Source organism: Brachycentrus maculatus, unplaced genomic scaffold (assembly GCF_059751285.1).
Source record: "Brachycentrus maculatus isolate JH-2025_06_01 unplaced genomic scaffold, ASM5975128v1 h1tg000013l, whole genome shotgun sequence".
Classification (NCBI taxonomy): Eukaryota; Metazoa; Arthropoda; class Insecta; order Trichoptera; family Brachycentridae; genus Brachycentrus; species Brachycentrus maculatus.
The window spans coordinates 800,276-827,585 of record NW_028280767.1 but is presented as its reverse complement, the minus strand read 5'-3'; the positions used below and the strand labels follow the sequence as shown (position 1 = coordinate 827,585).

The 27,310-nt window shown below is 31.4% G+C and overlaps 1 long non-coding RNA gene across 1 annotated transcript; it reads left to right on the top strand.

Annotated features, from left to right (window-relative positions):
* The first annotated feature begins 10,838 nt into the window (after positions 1-10,838).
* On the top strand, positions 10,839-26,800 carry LOC148313391 (uncharacterized). The gene is made up of 3 exons (XR_015837846.1): positions 10,839-10,907; positions 15,610-15,692; positions 26,734-26,800. It is a non-coding gene; the product is annotated as an uncharacterized LOC148313391 (long non-coding RNA).
* Positions 26,801-27,310: the final 510 nt, after the last annotated feature.

Genomic DNA, 27,310 nt, shown 5'->3' with positions numbered 1-27,310 from the left:
TAAATATATATAAATATATAAATATATATATATGTATGTGTAGGAATACCTTTATTTGAAATTACCATTTAAAAAATATTCGTTATTAGCTCACACAAATACGTTATAGAATTGAACGATCAATTATTAAACACGGCACACTCGACTACTAGAGTTTTTTATTCAAATCCCTAGTCGAATTTTTAATAACGAAATTTATGTAATGCATAAAGATTTCACAAGAGCGCCGGCAAGAGTAGTATTGTCGAACGTCGAAAGCCATTCTGAAAGTGGTATTCCGGGCGCTTAAAAAATAAGTTGTTGATGCCGTAAAAAGTTTAAGCACTTTTGTCGCCTCGGAGCATGCATTTCTTTTAAGCGGTCGGGAAAATCATGTTGCGCTTGGGAAATTAATTTCCAACAGTCTCACAGAGAGACACTCTCTTCTTATATCGACTTTTCGTGTAAATTTTCATCGGCGGCGGGAGGAACAAATCAGGCGCAAATATTTACAGAGGCCTCCACCCTTCCGCTAGGGGTTGTAAAAAGTTTAATGATACCTTCGCACGGGGAGGCGACAAGAGGCAATTATTGTTTTTTAGAATAGAGATAACTTTGTTTATTTCGGAAACTTTTCATTTACGCCCTAAGAAAAGGCTCACTCTGTCGTTCTAGTAATTATTTTAGCTAGACAAAAAATTAAGCATACAAAAAAATATTGTTTTAAAATAATACAGTAGTTTATAACGTTTTTTTCGTCTATTTACAGCCGTAGCCAATTCGTACATAATAGATATAATACAACATTTTGAGTGTGTCCAAATACTTGTTCCGGATTTTGTGAACAAGTATTTGGATACACTCAAAATGTTGTAAATAAATTATGCGGTCAAATTATAAGTTTTAAAAATCAAAATCAAAATGGTATTTTCGGGCGTTTCTCATGTGTGTGATTGTAATCCTGGATTCGGACCTCACATACTAATATAAGAAATTCTGCTTAGTAAAAAGCTTCTTAACATCTCACCAATAAATGTCTCAAGTGAAGTTCTAGTGATTCAAGAACAAGGTTTTAAATTGGTTCATATATATAGAACTTCCAAGAATTTGAGTAGTTGGTTGGTTGTCAATGATGGGTAGAATTGGTGAATGTTACACATGTGTAAAGTGATCATTTAAACCAGCCTATGACGGCCGTCAGCCCCGTAAATGCCCAGACTTTCATATTATTATTCATCTTTGATGAGATGTCCAAAATAATATGAAATATAATACATGTGATAATTGTCGTATAAAATAATATTATATTTTATGTTTATTAAACAAGCATGAACATATTAGTCAAGGAATACTACATCAGCCTGAAGTATTGTAATTATTCTTGCTTTATAGTTAGCAAATGACATGTTCCAGATATTGGTATGGTCCACGAAATCACAGCCGAGGTTTTGCATTCGGTGAGTATTACACCCAGACACTGAATCCACACAATCCGGAGTAGTGAATTTGAGATCGTTCACACCTTTTATTCTTAAGACTAGAACTGGCTTTGGTTTGGATGTGTTAAACGAATTAGCGAAGAAAGAATAGTTAAACAAAATTATGAGGTGAATGTCATTTAATAAATAGGAGCAAAGAAAGACCAAGGAAAACTTAGCACGATCAAGTATTTCAAACACTTAGAAGTAGGTCAGGAGTAGGAATAATCGACGGGTATTTATGATGACATGCATGAATGTGGTAGATGCAACGATTGTTTCCAAAGGTAGACCCGTGTGGCGTTCTATTATCTATGCCTACCCCTTCGGCGAAGCGGCGTGACGGTTATTTAGTTACATTATCTAAATCATTTTCATAGATTTATATTATCCACTGACACTTCGTGATGGAATTGCATTTTTAATATATTATTAGATTAAAACCAATATTTTTAGCTTTTCCACTTTTTTTATTTGACCAGCGACCAGTCTGATGATGTCGGTAACGACGAAACCCGGTCGCAGGTCAAATAAAAAAAGTGGAGAAGCTTAAAATATTGGTTTTAATCTAATAATATAAATCATTTTATTTGAAGGTCCAAACGAATGAATTTTGATACAACGATAATTACAAAAATAAAATTGTAAAGTTATCACTTCCCCAATTGGTCAAAGTTCATACTCGAAAATAGTTTGCCGATTACAAATATCTCATGAATAATAAATTGATTAAATTATTTAATAATTATCAAAAAAATTATCATAACTACGTGAATAATATACATTTTTTTGAAATCAGCTATCTTTAACTTTTATCAGCGAGGTCGACTTACTCGAACTGAGTCTAGTAGTATACATATTTTGTATATTATTTTTTGACATCTCATCAGTGATGACGAATAATATGGAAGTCTGGGCATTTACGGGGCTGACGACCGTCATAAGCTGTGCATAGGTGTAACATTCACCGATTCTACCCCATTATTGACAACCACACTACTCAAATTCTTGGAAGTTCTATATATGTATATGAACCAATTTTTGAAACATTGTTTTTGAATCACTAGAAATTCACTAGAGACATCTTTTGGTGAGATGAAAAGAAGCTTTTTATTGAGCAGAAACTCTTTTATTAGTATGTGAGGTCCGAATCCTGGATTATAATCACACACATGAGAAGCGCCAGAAAATTCAGGTATCATCTTTGATGAGATGTCAAAAAATAATATGAAAATAACTTCTGTAATCGGAGATCCAGATTTTTCGGACAAGTATTTGGACACACTCAAAATGTAAGTATATTTTGTAAATTAAAGTCATTGTCAATTTTGTAGTATGGTAATATAACACTCTCCTTATCATTCATCATTCACTTTGTGTAATACCAGTACTTTTTTAATTTTTGAAGTGGTATTAAGTGTAGTCTTGTTTAATTACACACTTTTTGAAATGCGAAATTATACATTCAATTTTTTACATCTAAATATAAGGTTCTGTCTGCGAACAAAACAATTTAAAAAATAATATTATTTTAATATTTTATGAACACAAATTTTTATTTTTTACCTCTTAAAATAAAAATTTGTGAATTGTTACAATTAATCAATGTTTTACTTAGTAAAATACCACTAACTTTGACACGTCTTTCGATGCATTCCACATCATTTTCAAACACCGAAAAGTGTACTCACTAAGTAAAACTTCAATTAAAAATGGATAGATTTTACCACAAAGTGACTGCCGATTGATTAATGAAAAGAATAAATTATTTTAGAACTATATATATATATATATATATATATATATATATATATATATATATATATATATATATATATATATATATATATATATATACATATATATATATATATATATATATATATATTTTTTTTTTTTAATTTTTTTTATTTATATATTTATATGTATATATATATAAGTATATATATATATAAGTATATATATATATATATATATATATATATATATATATATATATATATATATATATATATATATATATATATATATATATATATATATATATATATATATATATATATATATAAAAGTAGAGGTTTGCGGTAGGAAATTTGGATGTAAATTCCACGTCACTTAGAAGGGCTTTACCTTAATAAATGAGACGTCTATTAGTGCCCCTTCCCACCGGTGCCTGCGGAGCCCCCAACCGATAATGTATTGTATACTTTACCAATAATATTTTGCGTGGTTCGAGGCAATAAATAATAAACGAAGCCATCGGTGTTCAATAACGTATCACATTTAAAGCGATTCTCCCTCCCTTACGCACTTGTTGCTGTTGTATTTTGCCATCCCTCTCGCATTCATTTTTTATTTTTATTTTATTTGTTAAATAAAGTTATAAAAAATGCAATACAATGTAAACAAATTAAGCTTTCAAATTATACTTGTTCACAAATCTGGGTTTCTACGCTTTGGAGTTATTTTACATTTTCGACATAACGTAGATGAATAAGAATGAGGAAGTCTGGACATTTACAGGACTTAGGACGTGTCATAGGTTGGTTAAGTGATTACTTTACACACCACCATTCTAACCATTATTGACAACCACTTGAAAACACGATTTAAAAGTTTTTTTGTAGCTCATTCATTATACGACCAGTCACCAAATGCACGTTCATTGGGTTTCTCCAGTTAGCAGTTATTTTACATTTTTGATATCTCAACGCAGATGAATTTTACAAGGCATTTACAGGGCTTAAGACATATCAAATGCTTGTCATAGGAAAAGATTTAGCAAAATAAGGATAAGAGTTGAATGAATCGAAATGCGATTTCTCAGATGATTGCTTGGCGAAACGTATGATAGTAGTTTGAATAGTGAAATAAGGAAAAATGTGAGAGTGAGATGAGGATAACTGATCAAATTAAGACAGGGGAGATGAGTTCGACATGTGAATTAAATCAGAAAAGATGTGTTGAAAAATGAGCAAATGTAGTTTAAAATGGGAATAGAAGAATACCGTAGCACACTTGGCATAATCAAATACTTTTTATACTTGTAACTGGTAAGACAAGGATTCGGAATAATGGCAGGTATGTATGAGAAGATGTCGCTCACTCATTTTCACAACGTCATATATCAAAAACTTGATTTTTCAGGAGATCGTTTTTAAAGTTCAAAAATATAATAAAAAGTATCAAAAATAAATATCAAGCCATTTATTGAACTTTAAACTGTGAAACAGATCTTTTTAGGTAAAACCTTAATGTTTTTTCTCCATTTGGAAAATATTTAGTTTATTTAAAAAAATAATTAAACAGTACCTTTTCTTCAAAATACAAAAACCACACATTCTGCCCTGTAGCTGGTAAATATTAAGTTAAAAATATGCCGCTTTTGCTGGGATATAGTAAATTTCTTGAGCATTTCAAATACATGCACAACTGAAAATTGATTTTTTTATATATGACGTTGTTGAAAGGAGTGAGCGATGTGTGAACGTGGATAATTGTATTTATATAGTATTCTCTTTATTCTATGAATTAATTTGTATCAAAATAAGTGAAGTAGTCATTTGATAAGAGTGATTTTGTCGAGAATATTATGTTAGGTATATTACGAATCTGAAAACAAAATCTAATTTTAATAAATAATAAATACAGCTCGCTCCCAAATTGACTGTATTTTATTGCAAAATTCCACGAGAATGGCTTCTCAATTTGAAAACCCTACAGCCAAAATACGTGGAAGAATTTCGTCTCCAAGATTTATTGCCTTGCGAAATAGTGAAATTTATGTGTATTTTTATTTATTCTCTCGATTATTTGGTATCATCTTCCCGGGAGTTCCCGGCCTAACCACATTGAATTATGTATCTGTGCGAACCTATTGTTTGTAAAGTTTGAGCCGATTCAACGATATTGTCTACTGATAATGGGATGGCTATATTATACCTCTAGCTAAAGATATACAGTGTGTTTTTTTTATTATTTAATTAGGCTCAGATAAAGGACAAATGAGGACCATGAATCAAAAGGAGACAGTTATTTACTCCACAGATTTTATTTGGTAAGTCAATTTTAATCGGGATATATAATCGGTTAAAGATACCACATACGAGTATGTATGGTGAATGTTACACGTGTTTAAAGTGATAACTTCACTTTTTGTTAAACTTAAGTTTTTGACAATCATAAGCTCTGTAAATGCCCATATTTCCACATTCTTCTTTATCTTTATATGTCAAGATGTCAAAAAAAAGTTATTTTCAATTATTAATTCCGGTAATTAGTTTTAAAATAATAAAATTTATCCCCAAGTTTTGTATGTTATATATGTATGATATATATGTATATATATATATATATATATATATATATAAATAAATATATATATATATATATATATATATATATATATATATATATATATATATATATATATATATATATATATATATATATATATATATATTTATATATCGACGCAGTGTTATATTGATCGTTACTTACACGATAACAAGGTGATGATTACTCCTGCGCTTCAGTGACCAGTCCAGGATAATATACATATATATATACAGTTTTTTATTTGATCAGTGGCCGAGTTATGTCGATAGCTATATCAAAAGTCTAATGATGTCGATAACAACGAAACCCAACCACTAATCATATTAAATAAAAGTGAAACAAAAAACTCTAAAACAACACCCTCCATATTATTTTTTGACATCTCATCAAAGATGAAGAAGAATATGGAAGTCTGGGCATTTACGGGGCTTACGAACGTCATTACCCTCCATATCATTCATTCATCGTCCACTTTGTGTAATACCACTTTAAAATAGTATTACACAAAGTGAACGGTGAATGATAAGAATATTACTTTACCACGATGTAAACAATGCTTTTGATAAACAATATAAAATTAAAAAAAAAAACAGTTTATTTGTTATTATACAAAATACAATTGCCCCAAAAAATTTCAGTACAAAATGGAATAATATACTATTATATTTTTCTATCGAAATTTGAGAAGGAACCACCGATATTTATGTACCAATAAAAACACTCATGTGAGTGGAACCTTCGTAGAAAAACCTACGAAAAGTAATAAAATATATAAGAGATGATAAAATTTTTGCTTCCGTATGATTCTGTCACCGGTGATGAAATTATATCCCGACATCCGCACAAAGTCTCCGCCGATTACGGGAATTCTACAACTAATCGCAACTTTTTCTGAAAAGACAAATATTGGGTTTACTATTTCCTCCGCTTTTTCTCGGGAATTTCTATCTTATTGTGTCTTCTTGTGTTATTATTTGTCATTAAATAAAATTGAAAATATAAAATAAAAACATAACCGCCTAACAAGTTTGATTTAACTCTGAAAAACTAACCCAGCTCAAGTTGAGTCAGCATTTTAAACCGTAAAATAACAGCTTTATAGTTTTTATCACACCATTTCATTTAACCAGAAACATCAGACTGTTAAAGATGTCGGTTACGACAAAATCAGATGACCATGCATGAATTTGGAAGAGGTAAAAATTAATCGCAAAGACAGATTGGTGTGGCTCACCAATCACTAACCCTCAAGAAATCTTCGTGTCCAAATACTTGTTCACAAAATCTGGATTATCTCCAATTACAGGAGTTATTTTCATATTATTTTTTGACATCTCATCAAAGATGAAGAAGAATATGGAAGTCTGGGCATTTAAGGGGCTGACGACCGTCAAAGGCTGGTTTAAGTGATCACTTTACACATGTGTAACATTCACCAATTCTACCCATTATTGACAACCACACTACTCAAATTCTGTATACATTAACCAATTTAGAAACCTTGTTCTTGAATGACTAGAACTTCACTAGAAACGTCTATTGGTGAGATGTAAAGAAGCTTTTTACTAAGCAGAAACTCTTATATTAGTATGTGAGGTCCAAACCCTGCATTATAATCACACACATGAGAAACACCAGAAAATATATTTTCATTTTTATTATTAAGCTTATAATTTGACCTGATAATTTATTTACAACATTTTGAGTGTGTCCAAATACTTGTTCACAAAGTCTAGATTTTCTCTAATTACAGGAGTTATTTTCATATTATTATTAGTTTTTTTTAGTTTGTGTTTATTTTATATCAATCGTTTGGTCTCTCCAAATACAATATATTTTAAACCACCGCCGTTATTTGGGCAGAACAAGCGTGTCCCGAAACCCGATTTTTTCGCGTATCGACGAGGGTATAAATCAGGAATCATGGCATTTTTCACGCGACCGGCGCTATTAACTTTAATAACTAATACAGCGATACACTCGCCGCGGGAGCTTTATGATAAAATTAGTGCACACAAAGCTCCGCGCTGTTTCGCCATACCGCTAATTTATCGACAGTGCAGCAGCAGCGAGACCGCGGAGCATTATTCTAAATTTCAGCTTTAGTGCCGGCGTGACGGGGATGGCCATTTGCGCACACCGCCGGGAGAACGAGAAGGAGATACACATTACACGTAGATATATCGGCTAAGCGAGATATAAACATACGAGCGTAATTGTAAGGAGTGTGAGCCACTCTAATGCACTTATGCAGCACGTGTGAAGTTTTCAGATTTTTATCCACAATCAAAATAGTTGTCATCTAAATCAGTGCTACGCAACCGCTCGGCTGTCCAAACTTAAAACACAGTAAAGGTTTTTTTTGCATTTTTGGACTAAGTAGAATCTACACAGTCCAAAAATGCAAGAAAACGTACTGCAAAAAATTATCCCTTACTGTGTTTTGAGTTTGGACAGCCGCGCTGTGCCGTGACAAGATACAGGTGTACCGCGGGCAAATTAAGTGATATATTTTCGACATTTAACAATTTTTCATTATGTATTCAATACACAATGACAATATATATTTATAAAAAAATATAAATAAATATAAACATATATATATATATATATATATATAAATGTATATATATATATATATATATATATATATATATATATATATACATATATATATATATATAAATATATATGTATATATATATATTTATATATATATATATATATATATATATATATATATATATATATATATATATATATATATATATTATATATATATATATATATATATATATATATATATATATATGTATATATATATATATATATATATATATATATATATATATATATATATATATATATATATATATATAAATATATATATATATATATATATATATATATATATATATATATATATATATATATATATATATAATATATATATATATATAAGTACATATTTATATATACTTATATATTTAATTTAATACAACAGTTTCATAAATACATTTACATTAAAGAGTAACAAAAAACAGGTATTTGTAAGATTCCAAAATTCACATATGTAATTTAGTGGAAATGTCGAGGCACTCAACTGTGAAACTGGCATCGCGGGTTCGATTCCAGCCAATTGTAAAATGAATATTTATTTTCAACAGGTTTGGGTGTTTGTGCTGCATTTTTCACATTCACCTTCACTATCTTTACTATCCTACCTGCTGACAAGCATTTAAAACAGATGCTTTGCAGGTTATTCCTTTTAAAAAAAAAGTAATAACAAAATTTCCAGTTTTGTAAAATATAGTAACCTTGTTTAGAGATACATATTGCTTAAATATACTAGAATTTTACTAGAGGAATCTATGGTGAGATGAAAGAAGCTTTTTATTGAACAGAAACTCTTTCATTTGTATGTGGAACCGAATCCTGGATTATAACACATACTATAATTTTTATTTTATTTTTATTTGACCAGTTGATTTATATACAACATTTTAAGTGTGTCAACATAGATGAGATGTCCAAAAAATAATTTTAAAAAACTCTTAAAAATATTCTTTTTATATGAAAAATAACTCCTATAATTGGAGACAGTCCAGATTTGTGAACAAGTATTTGGGCACACTCAAAATGTTGTAACGGAGAAATATTCTTCGGGAATGTATGAATTTAAAAATGATTAATTATTCGCATGATGGAATGAATACCGCCAGGTCACCGCGTCACTTTGATGTAGTCGCGTGTAATATGTCGGGTAAATAGCTTCACCCCTTTGCAGCCACTTCGACCGAATCTCGGCTGCCTTTGTAGCAATTATTATATTTCCGCGCGGGGATATTACCGGCCTGGCTCGCCCGCTCTCTGCACCCAGTAGATGAATAAATTGTCAAATCGTAATGAGTTTCATCCCCCCACCCCTGCCTTTGTATCGCAACACCAGGATAACATCATGATACACACACACACAGTTCAGAGTGGACTGTAATTAAAATTTGACCATATTCCTGGCACGTAACGCCGTAAATCATCAATTATAAAAAATAAAAAAACGACCTAATCGCGTAAAGCACTCACGGAATGCCAAACACTGTTTTTCACCTTTTTACATGCTTAATACTCATTTTCTCAAACTTTTGTGGTGTACAGGGCACTGGACCGAATTAAAGCAATAATAATTACCTTGACAATTTTTTCTTGAATGTTTTTCGCAGATACTTTGCGGCAAATTTTATAAACTTTATAAAATAAAAATAAACTTTGTTTTAACCACTTTTTTATTGGTACACTTTATCCAACTGGTTTCGACAAGAACCTTGTCATCATCAGGGTTTATGTACTAAATTCTAAAACATTGTAGTTGTCATTTGGAGTTGTCGTATTCGCTACGCAATTGCACAATAAAAACAACATTTAGGAGTTTTTAAATCATATTCTTTAAATCATATTTTCATATGGTGTACGGAGTGCGTGTAAGTTTTTGGTAAGGGAAGGGTTATTAACTATGATTATTTAAATATTTTAGAATTTAACACATAAACCCTGATGATGACAAGGTTCTTGTCGGAACCGGTTGGATAAAGTTTACCAACAAAAAAGTGGTTAATACAAAGTTGTTTTATTTTATTAAGTTGATATTTTTTATTTAAATATTTAAAAAAAACAACCTTATCTCGTAAAGCACTCACGGAATGCTAAACTTTTTTTTTCAACTTTTTTTATGTTTATTACCCTTTTTCTCAAACTTTGGTGGTGTACAGAGCTCTGGACCGAATTAAAGCAGTATTATTACCTTGATAACTTTTATTTTAATATTTAAAAAAAAAAACTAATCGCGTAAAGCATTCACGGAATGCCATACACTGTTTTCCACCTTATTGTGTGTTTATTACCCTTTTTCTCAATTGTCTCAGTTGTCAATGATGGGTAGAATTGGTGAGTTGGTGAAAGTCGTAAGCTCCGTAAATGCCAAGACTTCCATATTCTTCTTCATCGATGTTGAGATGTCGAATATTATTTATTATCACCCCCCCCCCCTTAGGAATCGAACCCGGGACCTCCAGCACGGTGGCCAAACACGTAAACCATCACACCACGGAGGCGTATGTATGTATGAATATTATAATCATAAACGAGTAAGACTGCCAGCGAAGGAAGTTCGCTGTCTCAAATCCTTATTAGGTAAAATTACGCTACGTAACAGTTTCTTAAGTTTGCCCATGTAACGAAATGTTCGCTAAAAGTTGTCTGAGGATGGTCCACGGGAGACTTTCCTCATTAATATCTACTAAAATGACGGAGCACATAACTGTGACTGGGGCTAGGGGATGCTGGAAGGGGATGGGGTGAGATGTTAGGGGGTGAACAGCGGAGGGATGAGAGATGGAGGCTTTGTGCTTTAACCTAATTGTATTTTCATACTTTTCTTACAAGCGTATTGCACTATTGGGCTCAGATAAGGAACAACGCTCTATGATACATAGTGAACTAAACACTCTCCTTATCATTAATCGTTTACAAAATGAACGATGAATGATAAGGAGAGTGTTATATTACCATACCACAATGATAACAATGCTTTTAATATACGGAATACATTAGTTGAAAAGTCGAATGGTGAGCATATTGTCCTCTCAGGATCTTTAAAAAACTATGCTTCTCAGCATTGTATCTATGTTCCTACTAGAATCAACATCACGCACACACACACACACACACACACACACACACACACACACACACATTCATTAATTTGCTAGATCTACACTAAATATTTTGAACTAATCTTTTTGTTTCTGTAATTCACTTTAATTGGATTTAATCTTTCAATCTTTCAATTGTTTTATTTAACATATGTTGCTGTTGTTAACCCAAATAATAAAAAATAAAAATAAATACATTGTTTTTTCATAATATTTTGGTTGGTATCAAATTACTTCTTCTAACCTTTATCAGCACTCTTTGATTTTTTATCCCCAATTCACCAGTTCTACCCACGATTGACAACCACACTACTCAAATTCTTGGAACTTCTATACATATATATAATCCGATTTTTTAAACATTGTACAAGAATTACTAAAATTTTCACTAGTGACATCTATTGGTGAGACGAAGAATGTTGAGATGTCAAAAAATAATACGACAAATAATTCCTATAATTGGAGGTAATCCAGATTTGTGGTATTTGGACATACTCAAAATGTTGTTCATACCTGATCATGCCAAGTTTTTTTTCAGTCTACCTCTTATCCTTTTTCCGACTATATTCGCCTTAAACATAAATTTCTTTTATGTTGTGCCAAATATTTTTTGACTTGTGGAATTATCTGCTAAGCTCTATGTAATGTCATGATATTTGAGGACCTATCCATGTTAGTTCATTGGGAGCTCTCACGAGAGGTGGTATGATATATCGCTCACTCCTTTCAAGAACGTCATAAATAAAAAATCATAAATTTTCATTTGTGCATGTTTTCAGAAAATGTACTTTTATATATCTTAGCAAAAGAGGCATATTTTTAACTTAATACTTACCCGCTACAGGACAGAAAGTATTGTTTTTGCATTTTGAAGAAAAGGTATTGTTTAAGTTTTTTTTAAATATTAATTTATTTATTATTATTTATTTATAAAGTTCAAAGACCTCCATATTCTTCTTACACGTTAAAACGTTTCAAACGCGTTAAATAGATTATAAGAAATAGTGGTATTTACTTATTAAAAATGGATAGATTTTACCACAAGGAGACTGTCGAATCAATTAATGAAAAAATTCAATTATTGATCTATAAACCTTGTACATAAAAAGCAAATATTAAATGCAGTTCCCATTAAAAAAAATACATGATGATTTATAGGTGATGCCTCGCACTTTGATGCTGAATTAGGAAAAGTTACAACATTTTGAGTGTGTCCAAATACTTGTACACAAAATCTGGATTATCTCCAATTGCAGGGTATTTTCATACTATTTTTTGACATCTCATCAAAGATGAAGACGAATATGGAAGTCTGGGCATTTACGGGGCTGACGACCGTCATAGATCATCATCTCATTTTTATTTTACCAATAGATGTCTGTAGTGAATTTCTAGTGATTCAAGAATAATGTTTCAAAATTGGTTCATATATTTCATAGAACTTCTAAGAATTTGAGTAGTGTGGTTGTCAATAATGGGTAGAATTTGTGAATGTAACACGTGTGTAAAGTGATCACTTATGACGATGTGATCACCAGCCTATGACGGTCGTCAGCCCCGTAAATACTCAGACTTACAATTCTTCTTCATCTTTGATGAGATGTAATAAAAATATTAAAAAATAATAATAATAGGAAAAGATAGTCTAAGCTCCTATTTTTTCTAGCAGGTGCCATCTTTACTTGAATATCAGGTAGAGATGGCACCGGCGAGGCTGTATTGTACGGCGACCCGCCCTGCCGCTCTCCCCCGCCCTCGCGGGGAGCTGTTATATATTCAGAGTGATGAATATGTAACTAAGGATGTGCTTTGATCTCCTAATGTACGTGATGGCGGCCCGCGATCCCCGTAATAAGTAATTAAGGCAAGAGAGAAGATTGAGTTTAGAGAGCGTCTGCGATGGAATTTTTGTAAAAGAGCCAATTCGTACAAAAAATCTATTAAAAAAACTTGATTCAATTTCGTTTTCACACTTTGCTCCAGAGCAGCGAACGTTAAAACAGTCAATTATTTCATTCGCAATATTTTGAATGTTTTCAAATCTGGACTTGTTTATTTGGGAGTTGTTTATTTTACATTTATTTCACATTTTTATTATATATTTTAACATAGATGAAGGAGAATTTAAAGTTCTGGGTATATATAGAGTTTACTTTCTGTCATAGACTGGCTTTAAATGATCACCTTTTACACGTGAAAACATTGACCATTCTACCCATATCGCTCACTCCTTTCAAGAACGTCATAAATCAAAAATCGTCAATTTTCAGTTGTGCATGCTTTCGAAATGCCCAGAAAATGTACTATATCCCAGCAAAAGAGGCATATTTTTAACTTAATATTTAACCGCTATAGGGCAGAAAGTGTTGTTTTTGCATTTGGAAGAAAAGGTATTGTTTAATTATTTTTTTAAATATACTAAATATTTTTCAAATGGAGAAAAAATCTTCAGGTTTTACCTAAAAAGATTTGATGCACAGTAAAAAGTTCAAAAAGTGGCTTGATTTTTTTTTAATACATTGTATTATATTTTTAAATTTTAAAAACGTTCTCCTGAAAAATCAAGTTTTTTGATTTATGACATTCTTGAAAGGAGTGAGCGATATGTGAAAACTATATTGAAAATTTGGACGAATGTTCTATTTTTACATTTCATTGAAAAAAATCAAAAAAACAGAAATATGTGCGTTTTTATTAAAAATAATAATAAAACCCTTATCCGCACCTCAATGGTGCATAGGGCACTGCTTCATATAAACACAGTGTTATCTTGATCGTTTACACATGAAGGAAAGGTGATTAGCCCTCCGCTTCAGGTACCAGTCCAGGGTAATATTGAATAAATATTACAGTGAAAATATCAATTTTGTTTATTTGACCCCCCTGTGAATCGGACCCGGGAAATCCAGAAGCTCGGGAGCTCGGTAGCTGAGCGTGCTGACCATTACACTACAGAGGAGGACATTTTTTTTTATTATTTACACAAATATTTCAATTTCATACTATTTCTGTGAGCCTAAGCGGCTCACTATTAGAAATAGGTATGAAATTGTGGTAGAGTGGATTCGAACCGAGAAACTCTGACTTAAGAGTCCGCGACACTAACCACGGGACCATACCCGACACTTCCCAACTTCTTAAACTTATACAGAAGCATCTCGGCTTCCTGACAGACCTTCTCTTGCAAAGCGATTTTTGTTTTTAACTAAGTTGCGAAATTTATTGAAAATGGGGAGGTCTTCATCAAAACGTTACAATTCCATTAAAAATGAATTCTAGTCCAATCTAGGTATTCTAGCTTGTAAAATTGTTACGTTTTGGTGCAATTTAATGATTTCAGATTTGTTTAACACAGGACTTTAATTAAGATTTCGATAGAATACAGTAAACAGAACAGATATGCATTTAAAGGATTTTTTGGCAATATTGGAAATGTAACTTTTCGGTGAGGACCTCCAAAATTGTGGAAAAATTGTATCCCGTTTTTACTGTGAATTTACATTTAAAAGCTTTTAATATCTCTATCACTGCCAATCTAAATAAATACAAGATTGTAAAACCATTACTAAATTTTCTAGAAGTACCCCGGTGTAGGCAGTGAAAGGGATTAGTATTTAGTTAGTTCAGTTAGTCAGCTAGATTTGATGTTAGCCGGTACACAGACGCCTACACAACCGCGACCAGAACAGCACAAAGAAGTACATATATACTCGTGTTATATTACTCGTATAACACCGGAACGGCTATGAGAAGAAATTTTAAAATGGATACATTATAAGATGGCTATCGCAATGTCTCACTAGGCACTTCACCGTGTTGTAAGCAGGCACTAAGTAAGAGTGTGCGCCCTTAAGTGTCACGAGTTTACTTGAACCAACAAAGTTGTTGAAATACCAATATTGACACAAGCGCTCAGGTAGGGTACAGGCCGAGATCTCTCCCTTAAATAACTCGATCATACTCAACCAGCTAGAGCAGTCGTTTTGAACCTTTTTCAAGTCAGGGAGCACTTCTGATAATTTTATTTTTATTTTTATTCATTTTTTTATTTATTTGAATTAACAACACATACATTTATCTTCTTCTTCTTCTTCTTCTTTTTTTAGATCTAAGTCCTGTCATTCTTCGGTCCGCTCCTCAGAGGTCGAAGACCAGCTATCCCTCCATCGTTTAGGTGGTCTTCCTGGAGGTCTGATCCCGCATACATTTATGATAAAACAGAAGAATATTAAAAATATTAAAATTAAACACTTGAAAAATCCACTTTATCGAGTTTTATTCTTATTTACGACTAGTTTCGAAAACGACAGTTGTTTTCATCTTCTGGTACAAATTAATTTTAATTTGTACCAAAAGATGAAAACAATTGTCGTTTTCGAAACTAGTCGTGAATAAAAATAAAACTCGATAAAGTGGATTATTCAAGTGTTTAATTTTAATAAAGTAATCATGTCATTCCACAAAAGTTAATGGCGAATCAATAAATAATAAAAATATTAATATATCTAGCCAAACAATGAATAATTTACTAGAAATCCTTTTTTGCAAATCCAGACTCGCTCAGTGACACTCATTTTTCGTAACTCCAAAACTGTTTAATTCACAAAGACTATGTTAGAAATTAATTACCTTAGTTTGTTTCTATTTAAATATTGCTTTAATTATTTATTCTAAAAAAAAACAGATTTTTGTAAGTCCCTTTTACTTTTAAACGTATAACTTACATAATAAATATTTGCTAACTTTTTTCATTTTCTTCTTTTTGATTTTTTGTTTTCTTTCAAAATCAAATATTTGCAGTTTATATTGGCACTTTTAATAAGTTTTTTAAAGAGAAATATTTGTATTTTTCTTATTTACAAAAATATTTCAATTTCATACTATTTCTGTGAGCCTAAGCGGCTCATTATTAGAAATTGGTATCAAATTGTGGGGTACAGTGGGTTCGAACCGAGAAACTCTGACTCAAGAGTCCGCGACACTAACCACGGGACCACAACCGACTTTGTATTCTTGTCAGTGTCCTTTATTATGATTTAAAATAAAATGTATACCCATACACAGATCATGCCTCTGTGGGATCTTTTTTTGTATTAGTACCATTTTTTGTACGATCCTTGTAACTATAATATATTGTAAATAAAAAAATAAAAAATAAAATTAATTTACAAAAAATTAAAGCATTAATACTCCAGTGAAACTTTTTGCGGAGAAAATTATTTAATGTGACATTTGAGCTTGTTGGCTTTTACAAATTTCAGAGATAATAGGCAAATCAAAAATCGTAATTTTTCAGTTGTGCATGTTTTCAAAATGCCCAGAAAATGTACTATATCCCAGCAAAAGCGGCATATTTTTGACTTAATATTTACCCGCTACAGGGCAGAAATTGTTTTTGCAATTTGAAGAAAAGGTAGTGTTTAATTATTTTTTTTTTAAATACTAAATATTTTTCAAATGGAGAAAAAACCTTCAGGTTTTACCTTTAAAGATCTGTTGCACAGTAAAAAGTTTAATAAGTGGCTTGATATTTATTTTTAATACATTGCATAGTATTTTAAACTTTAAAAACGTTCTTCTGAAAAACCAAGTTTTTTGATTTATGACGTTCTTGAAAGAAGTGAGCGATTTGATATAGCTACTCTCATTTCTTCGTCCAAATTGCTAAGCCAAGGTTCACAAATCAAGGATCATAAATCCTTTCAATTTTAATGTACATAACTTCCATGATATTTTCAATTGTTCTAAGTATGATGAAATAGAATAAAAGATATCTTAACCAAGAATGCTGCCATCTAGCCATTTTATTTGCATTTCTTGAATGTTTTTCGCAGATACTTTGTGGCACATTTTTAAACTTTATAAATTTAAACAACTTTGTTTTAACCACTTTTTTATTATTAGTACACTTTTTAACCTTTCGGACAATAACCCTGTCATCATCGGGGTTTGTTTAGTTTTACAAATTTTATTTGCAACTCAAATCGCACAGTAAATGAGCCAACATAAAATTATGGTTTTCGTAATTTCGCGGAACACTTGCAAAAAGCTCGTGGAACACGGGTTTAGAGCCGCTGAGCTAGAGGCTTGATGTAGCTACCCTTGCTGAATTAAAGAAAAACTGACAACCTCGCCATTTACTTTTGTACAGAAACAAAAAAGTTTTATAAGCTGGTGACAAAATATAAACTATTATTACTCTATCAGGCTGTGATCAACTAACAAATCACGCCATCACGCCGCTTTCCGCGGGGGTAGGCAGAGAGAGAGAGAGAGGGAGAGAGAGAGACAGAGAGAGCCAGAGAGTTACAAAAGTTGGACTAGTGTGTTTGTCAATCATGACTACGTGGAATGTAATAAAATTAAAGCTTTATCGTTTTTCAAACTTTTATTTTATTTGACCAGTGACAGGGTTTCGTTGTTACGGACATCATCAGATTGATGGAAGACTAGAGATGATTCTAATTTTTTTTATATAAATAAATCAAGGGAGGGGTTTAGAACAACGATTTTTTTTAAATCACAGTGACATACAGTTTATTTGTTAATTTGACATAAAGCTAATTTGTTGCCGAAGGATGTTAGAGGTCAAAATAAAATATGAATCAAAGGCAAAATAAAGGAATGGGTAAATGATCAAGGGTTAATTGTATGAAAATTGTAAAATGTATATATAGGTACTTAAATTTTCTCTCTTTTTTGTGTGTATATTAGGGTAAAATGGTTAAAAACAATCAAAAATATATTAAAAAAGAACTCCACCGACAAGACACACGAGGTGGGCTTGGTGGGTCTCAGTAAAATATTTTTTTATATATGTATATAAATATATATAAGTATATAAATATATATAAGTATATATATATATATATATATATATATATATATATATATATATATATATATATATATATATATATATACATATATATATATATATACTACTACTACTACTACTACTACCATCACGCCGTTTCCCCGCAAGGGTAGGCGGAGAGGATGGAACGCCACACTCTTCTGTCCTGACATACACTCCTAGCCTCCTTCACATCCATACATCTAGTCATACATGCCCTCCGATTACGCAGACTTTTGACACCGCCAGATTTTTGGTTCTGATTGATCTGATCGTGCCAAGTCTTTTTCGGTCGTCCACGTTCTGTTTTCCCTCTCACATTCGCCACATATATTTTCTTAGTCATTCTCTCGCTATCCATTCGCTCCACATGTCCATACCACCGCAAAGAGCTTATATATACATATATATATATATATATATATATATATATATATATATATATATATATATATATATATATATATATATATATATATATATATATATATATATATATACATACATATATATATATATATAAATATATATATATATATATATATTTATATATATATATATATATATATATATATATATATATATATATATATATATATATATATATATGTATATATATATATATATATATATATATATATATATATATATATATATATATATATATATTGTATATATATATATATATTGTATATATATATATATATATATCTATATATATATATATATATATATATATATATATATATATATATATATATATATATATATATATATATATATATATAAATATATTTATAATATATGTAAACATTTAAGATAATAATGAATATGCTTTCGTAGCAAGGTCAAATGTTAACAGTGTTTGTTAATACGTGCGATAATGTACGTATTTATGTACAACATCTATTGAAGTGATCAAATAAAATACAGCCGTACGCGTAGGTACGAGTGTTTCGGCGAATTCGCCAAATTTATTCCAGTCACGTTCGCAATATTTCCAAATGAGTTGTGTATCTTACAGATTGAACGGCTTTATATGAAATTCAAGTTCGAAAGTTGGCAAGTTTAGCATATGTAGCGTGCACGATCAAAGCGTGGGATGGAGGGTGGAAGGCGGGGTCCGATTGACCGTTCAGGGATCACTTTCCGAAAGTGATATACCCGCGTATAATATCGCGGAGAGCCTACCAGTGTGCGGGGCGACCGAAACTTACCCCTTTTGATGTTGATTGGAGCGTCGCAAAGTATATATACTAGCACACCCATTCATTAGGAGGCCAGCAGCCGAGAGCGGACGAGCGAAAAGAGACCAATATAAATGGTAATCACCGTGTAGTTAAGTCAAAGTACTTTCATCAACACTGAGGGTCGGAGTATGGAGCGCTCGCACTGAGGAGCACGCTGCGGTCAGGCTTCGCTTCTACCCCTACAGACCCCTACTAGCGACTCCTGCCAAATTAAAAGACGTCTCGGGAATGTGAATAAATATCCAAATATCCTTTTATTTCACAACATTTTGAGTCAGACCAAATAAAATAGAAATTGCTTGATTAAAGCTTTCTCAATGCAACGTAGATGACTCTTGTGAACTCATGTAGGAATCCTAAAAATTTGAGTAGTGTGGTTGTCAATCATGGGTGGCATGGTGAATTTTACATTGTGTAAAGCCCTGTAAATACCCAGACTTCCATTTTCATCTTCGTCTATGTTGACATGTCAAAATGTATTTTTTTTTTGTTATTTTACTTCGACGAAAAGCTAACAAAAAGCTAAATTAGCAATACACAGCGTCCTTAACATTTTAAGTGCATTAAAAATAAATATCAAACCACTGATTAAACTTTTTATTGTTCAACAGATCTTTTTAGGTAAAACCTAAACGTTTTTTCTTCATTTGAAAAATATTTAGTATATTTAAAAAATACGTTTTCTTCAAAATGCAAAAACAACACTTTCTGCCCTATAGCGGGTAAATATTAAGTTAAAAATATGATGCTTTTGCTGGGATATAAACATGCACAACTGAAAATTGACGATTTTTGATATTTGACGTTGTTGAAAGGAGTAAGCGATATGCCAAAATGAACATATTCATAATTAAACAAAAATTTCTTTTGTGAAAAAGAATATTTACCAAGTCAAAGGCTCTAAGGGAGTTTAAACACCCGATATGCCACACCGGTCCGCGGGCTGCTGGTTGCTCTTCACGTTTTTATAACACACGTATGTGTGTGACTTTCCTGTTAAAAATTACAATACAAAAGGTCACGCGTCCTTTCCTTTACGACTACGCATATGTGCGTGTGATGAAATAATACATGAAAACAATAATTGCCAATTTGTGTCCTTTAATTTTACGCTTGAATGAGGACAAAAATCATATTTTTCGCGCGAGATCTCTCAACGACCTACAAATGTCGCACACTGGATCAAACCGAATACGTTTTTAGACAAGAATTTTGAAATTTCATTATTATTAAAAATATACAATATATATATAATTATTTTAATTAAAAAAGTTTATCTTCGAGATTCTCAAACGATTTTTCTGCTCCAAAATGCAACACTAAGCAATTTCAACAAAACTTCAAATATTTGGCAATTGAACATTTCAATAAACTCCCTAAAGAAATTAAAAAAAATAGATGATATGAAAATAGTTAAAAAAAAATTAAAGCTCATTACATATAAATCTTGAAAAAATATTTTAAAAAAAAAACTATTATACCATTTATTATATAACATTAAACTACGAGTGTAAGTCCCTCTCCAAGCACAAGAGCTCAGTCTCTTTTTTGGAGAGTATTATCTTATACTTAAAAATGTAAATACATTAAATAATATATTGTATATAAAATATATAAATTTAAAAAAATACAAAGATTTGAAAATGCTCGATTTTACTGTCTTTATTTTAATATGTTTTCAAATATAAAAATCTAAATCTAATATTGAGCCACTTGGGCTCACAGAAATAGCACGAAATTGAAATATTTGTGTAAATAATAAAAACACAAATATTTCTCTTTATTCAAAAAAATATAAATATTAAATTGTTGACAACGTTTTCAGTGTATCCAAATCCTTGTTCTCAAATCTGGATTATCTCCAATTGTAGGAGTTATTTTTCATATAATTGGAGATAATCCAAATTTGTGAACAAGTATTTGGAAACAATAAAAATATTGTTAATAAAATGAAAATGGTCTATCATGCACTTGTACAGTCTTCTCTTTGTAATGGAATAATTGGATGGGGGGGGAGCATTCAATATTCATTTAAAGCCTTTAGAAACAGTCCAAAAACTTATTATTAAAATCATGCTTAAAAAAAATTCTACTTTTCCTTCCAACCAATTATTTCAGGAAGCCGAACTTTTGGAGCTACGAGAAATCTATTGCCAACAGTGTCTAAAATATGTTTATATGCGCCAACATTTATTTCCTAAAAATAATAATAGATCTAGCCAACGAATTAATAATTTATTAGAAATCCCTTTTTGTAAATCCAGACTTGCGCAAAGACACTCATTTTTCATAGCTCCAAAACTGTTCAACTTATTCCACAAAGACTATTTGTTAGATGTTAATTCCCTAAGTTCGTGTAAATTAAAAAATTTGCCAAGATTATTTATAGAAGAGACAGATTTAAGCTCCTTTTTCATTTAGCACATGATCGCTAGCTTTTTAATTTTTTACTTTGTCATCTTTTTTATGTTTTTTAAGTTTTAATTTTAAAAAAATGCTTACTGAGAGTTAAGTATTTTTTTTTGTATTTTATATTAAGTTTTTTGTATTTTGTATTAACTAATTATACTTAGAAACCTATACCCTTATACCCTGTACTATGACTATTTATTTTGTATACCCCCTCACAGGCCATGCCTTTGTGAGATCTTTTTTGTATTCATTTTTATTTTTTATTAATATTTTTTGTTTTTGAATTTATGTAATGCAAAAGAATTTAAAATAAAGAAAAAAAAACTGCTTAAATAATAAGCTAAAATAATAAAACGAAAATGATATTTTCTAGCGTTTCATTATGAGTGTGATTAAAATCCAGGATTCGGACTGCACATACAAATGAAAGAGTTTTTGCTCAATAAAAAGCTTATTTCATCTCACCTATAGATGAAATCGTCTAGTGAAATAGCCTGTATTGAAATTCTTGTGATTCAAGCACCATTTTTTGAAATTAAAACCATATGTTAAGAAGTTCCAAGAATTTGAGTAGTGTGGTTGTCAATCATGGGTATATTACACGTGTGTAAAGTAGACATAAACTAACCTATGACGGTCGTAAGCCCCGTAAATGTCCAGACTTTTATATTCTTTTTCATCTATGTTGAGATGTTTATTTATTGGAAAACCAACAGAATATTAAACAAAAATAACGTAATATAATAAAATTAAAAAATAACATTCCAATTAGAGGTTTTCACTTAAGTAATTTAAAAAAAAAAACTATATAATTAACTTACATTACATGTTTTTATGAAATAAGATTAGAAATTTTCTTTATCAACTAGTCAAATAGACATCAAGAATATTTCTCTTAAACGTATTAAAAGAAACATTATTGATGTCTATTTCATTGTTGCATGGGGAGGCTCATACAACAACATACTGAACTCAGTGAAAATAGTACGGAAAACCATAATTAAAGTTATTTTGAAAAAAAAAACATATTTCCAACAAAATTATTATTTAAAAAATTTCAAGTCCCAAATATAGAATCCATTTATAGAAAAACCGCAATTTTTCAAATACTAAAGGGTGAAAATGATTTAAATTTAACAAAAAATTTATCATCGAGATTCTCAAACGATTTTTCTACTCCAAAATGCAACACCAAGCAATTTCAGCAAAACTTCAAATATTTGGCAATCAAACATTTCCCTAAAGAAATAAAAAATAGATGATATAAAAATACTTAAGAGAAAAATTAAAGCTCTATACATTTAAATCTTGAAAAAATATACAAAAAAAAATTATAACTTTTATTATATAACATTAAACCACGAGTGTAAGTCCCTCTCCAAGCACAAGAGCACAGTCTCTTTTATGGAGAGGCACAGTGAATCGAAATATAAAAGTTCTCCATGTGTATAAATGATTCAAATGTATGATGTTATAAATAAAAACGTAAATATATTAAATGAATAATAAAAAAATGCACATATCGCAGGCTCGATTTAAAAATGAATTTTGGTAGGACTTGGTGTGCATTTTAGGGATTTTAAATAATTTTTTTTAGATGTTGAAAAATTATACTAATATTGTTTAATTAATAAAAATACATACTTATTCTGAACAATGTGTTATGTAGATGTGTGTGTGTGTAGATGAGGGTGAATTTGGAATGAGAAATGAACGAAGGGGGAGTGAAACAGAAGAAGGCAGAGATAAAGTTTGTGGAGGGAGGAGAGCAGTATCACGTTTCATCAACTTCTCAGAAGTTGAAAGTATCAAGCCTGTTTATTTTCGAAATTAATGTTCATAAAATCTCGGTTTGAGCTGCCTCTTCAATTTGGCTAAGTTTACCTATAGCTACCAACCCTTCAACCAAACTGACATACATATTTTGAGCGGAACATTTTACGATTAAAAAAGTTCAGACAGCCCTACTCACGAGCACTGGTACCTTTTTGTATACCTAATATTCTAATACACACACAGTATACGTGTAAAATACAAATGTGGAGGTCCTCACCAAAACGTTACATTTCCATTATAAATGATTTTAAGTAATCAGGTAATTCTAGCTTGTAAATTTGTTACGTTTTGGTGCGATTTAATGATTTCATATTGGTTTAACACAGTCATCATCATCAGCCTGTTTCCGTCTACTGTTGAACGTAGGCCTCCCGCATGAGTCTCCATCCTCTTCGATCCTCCGCCTTCCGCATCCAGGTCACTCCCGCTATTCTTCTTATATCGTCAGTCCATCTTGTAGGGGGTCGGCCGATGCTTCGTTTGCCAGTTCTTGGGCGCGATTCTAATACTTTTCTTCCCCATCGACCGTCGTCTCTTCGACAGATATCGCTCACTCCTTTCAAGAACGTCATAAATAAAAAAACTTGATTTTTCAGGAGAACGTTTTTAAAGTTTAAAAATATAATACAATGTTTTAAAAATAAATATCAAGCCACTTACTGAACTTTTTACTGTGCAACAGATCTTTTTAGGTAAAACTTGAAGGTTTTTTCTCCATTTGTAAAATATTTAGTTTATTTAAAAAAATAATTAAACAATACCTTTTCTTCAAAATGCAAAAACAACACTTTCTGCCCTGTAACGGGTAAATATGAAGTTAAAAATATGCCACTTTTGCTGTGATATAGTACATTTTCTAAGCATTCCGAAAACATGCTTAACTCAAAATTCACGATTTTTGATTTATGACGTTCTTGAAAGGAGTGAGCGATATGTCCGGCCCATTGCCACTTGAGTGTGCCTATTCGTTGTGTGTTTTCGATAGAATACAGTAAACATAACAGATTTGCATTTAAAGGATTTTTTTGTCAAAATTGAAAATGTAACTTTTTGGTGGGGACTACCACAAATATATAACTCTTGAGCCATGTCAACTAAACGAAATTTGCGGTGTCGCAACATGATATGAAACATTTTTGACATCTCAACATAGATGAAGAAGAATATGGAAATCTGGGCATCTACTGGGCTTACGATTAATTTCCTTTTTTTTGAAGGAATAATACGTAAAATTATACTATATTTTTAGAGGCTTTTCTGCAGGTAGGATAGTAAGGATAGGGAAGGTAAATGTAAAAAATACATCACAAACACCCAGACCAATTGAAAATAAATCATTCTTGAATTTATTTTGCGATTGGTGGGAATCGAACCCGTAACACCAGTTTCGCAGTCGAGCGTCTACCCAACTACGCGACGGTACCTATCATAGGCTTGGTAAAGTGATCACCATGCACACGTATAACATTCACCAATTCTACCCATGATTGACAACCACACTACTCTATTTTTGGAACTTCTAGATAAAATATATTGATTCAAACTCGTGACAAAGTACATGTGAGTTCACAACAGCCATCTATGTTGCAATAAGGAAAGTTTTTACTAAGCAAAGATACTTTTTATTTGTATGAAAGGTCCGAATTCTTAAATTATTGAACTTACATACATATTATTATAAAATTATTGAAAATATTAAATTGACATACTCGCAATCACTATTTCTAACTACTGGTGGCAGAGCATCTCATGTCATCGGTCCAGCAACAGCAAAAGCACGTTCGCCAAATTTAGTGCGCTGGTAGCAAGCTAGTAAGATCGTTTTACCCATAGCAGTTGTTATATTATGCACTTGATCTAAGCGTGATGATGAAGCGTTGATGAATAATTCTTCTGGAATTCACAGCTCTTTTAGATACTTTGGAGCCATATTAGTAGACAGAGTGGATGGCTTAACTCTGACCATTGTACACGACGGATTCTTCAGTTCTTTGGACACGTTGCGCCTGGCAATGGGGATAGCCTGGAACGACCGGTTGTGATCGGTAGCCTGGAGGGGAAGAGGGGGGAGAAGAAGATCCCCACACGATGGACCGATCAAGTTAAGGCAGCAGCAGGCATCTAGGTGGTTGGAGCGCTACGTGCAGCGCAGTCAAGGGATAACTGGAGAAGAGTCATCGCTTCGACAAGGGTCACAACCCTCAGTAATAAGGAATAAGACGGAGAAGAAAATTATCACAAACCATTAATGTCAGTATTACCAATTGAAAAACCAAACAATTAATGTACATATTTTATTTATTGTTTCGGCATTAACTTTGTTGTAAGACATGTTACAATGATAAAAGAAAACACTTCGTTTTTTACCACTTGAATTTTATTATAGACTACATGTTTCAGAAGTTAAACTTCCATCATTCAGGTCTGTATAATAACATTATACAGACATTATATTATTATTATATTATTATTATTATTATTATTATTATTATTGTTATTATACAGACCTGAATGATGGAAGTTTAACTTCTGAAACATGTAGTCTATAATAAAACTCAAGTGGTAAAAAACGAAGTGTTTTCTTTTATCATTGTAATTAATGTACATGTGTTTTTTGTTTTTTTTTTCGTTTTTACTTTTTTGCACTCTGCTTATAAATGCAAGGTCATGCTACGGGTAAGGCATTCTTGCACTTTTGCTATAGTACTTACCAGTATGCATTATGTGGGAGAAAAAAAGAGGGTAGAGCGCGGTCAGCCGCTTCACTCTACTACATTTAATTCCATAAGTATTGGTCATAGTTGTTCGACAATTCCCGGCTCCGACGTTTATCCTCCTTCATTGTAGTTTTTCATCTCCAGAACTATGCTTTCCAGGTAGTCCAAGTACAACTTGGTGACGCCTCCGCTTCTTAGCATCTCCTGCGGGTTCAGGGAGTCGATGTTGTGAGCATCACACTCCAGTTGGAGAATCCACCTGTTTCGCTAAAACATTGGGCAAGATCTCAGTACGTGTTCTACAGAATGAGCAGTGGTGCCATCACACACGTGTTTATTAATGTTTTGTTGATGTTTATTGATGTAATATAATATATCGTCTTTCATTTATTGTTTCGGCATTTACTTTGTGGTAAGACATGATGAAATCATTAAAAGTACCACTGAAATACCAAATTATGAATTATGCATTTACAACATTTTGAGTGTGTCCAAATACTTCACAAATCTGGATTATATCCAATTAAAGGAGTATTTTTCATATTATAAGCTAAAATGATAAAAATGAAAATTATATTTTCCGGCGTTTCTCATGTGTATGATTATAATCCAGGATTCGGACCTCACATACTAATACAAGAGTTTCTGCTCAGTAAAAAAAATATTTTCATCTCACCAATAGATGTCTCTAGTGAAGTTCTAGTGATTCAAGAACAATGTTTCAAGAACTTGCAAG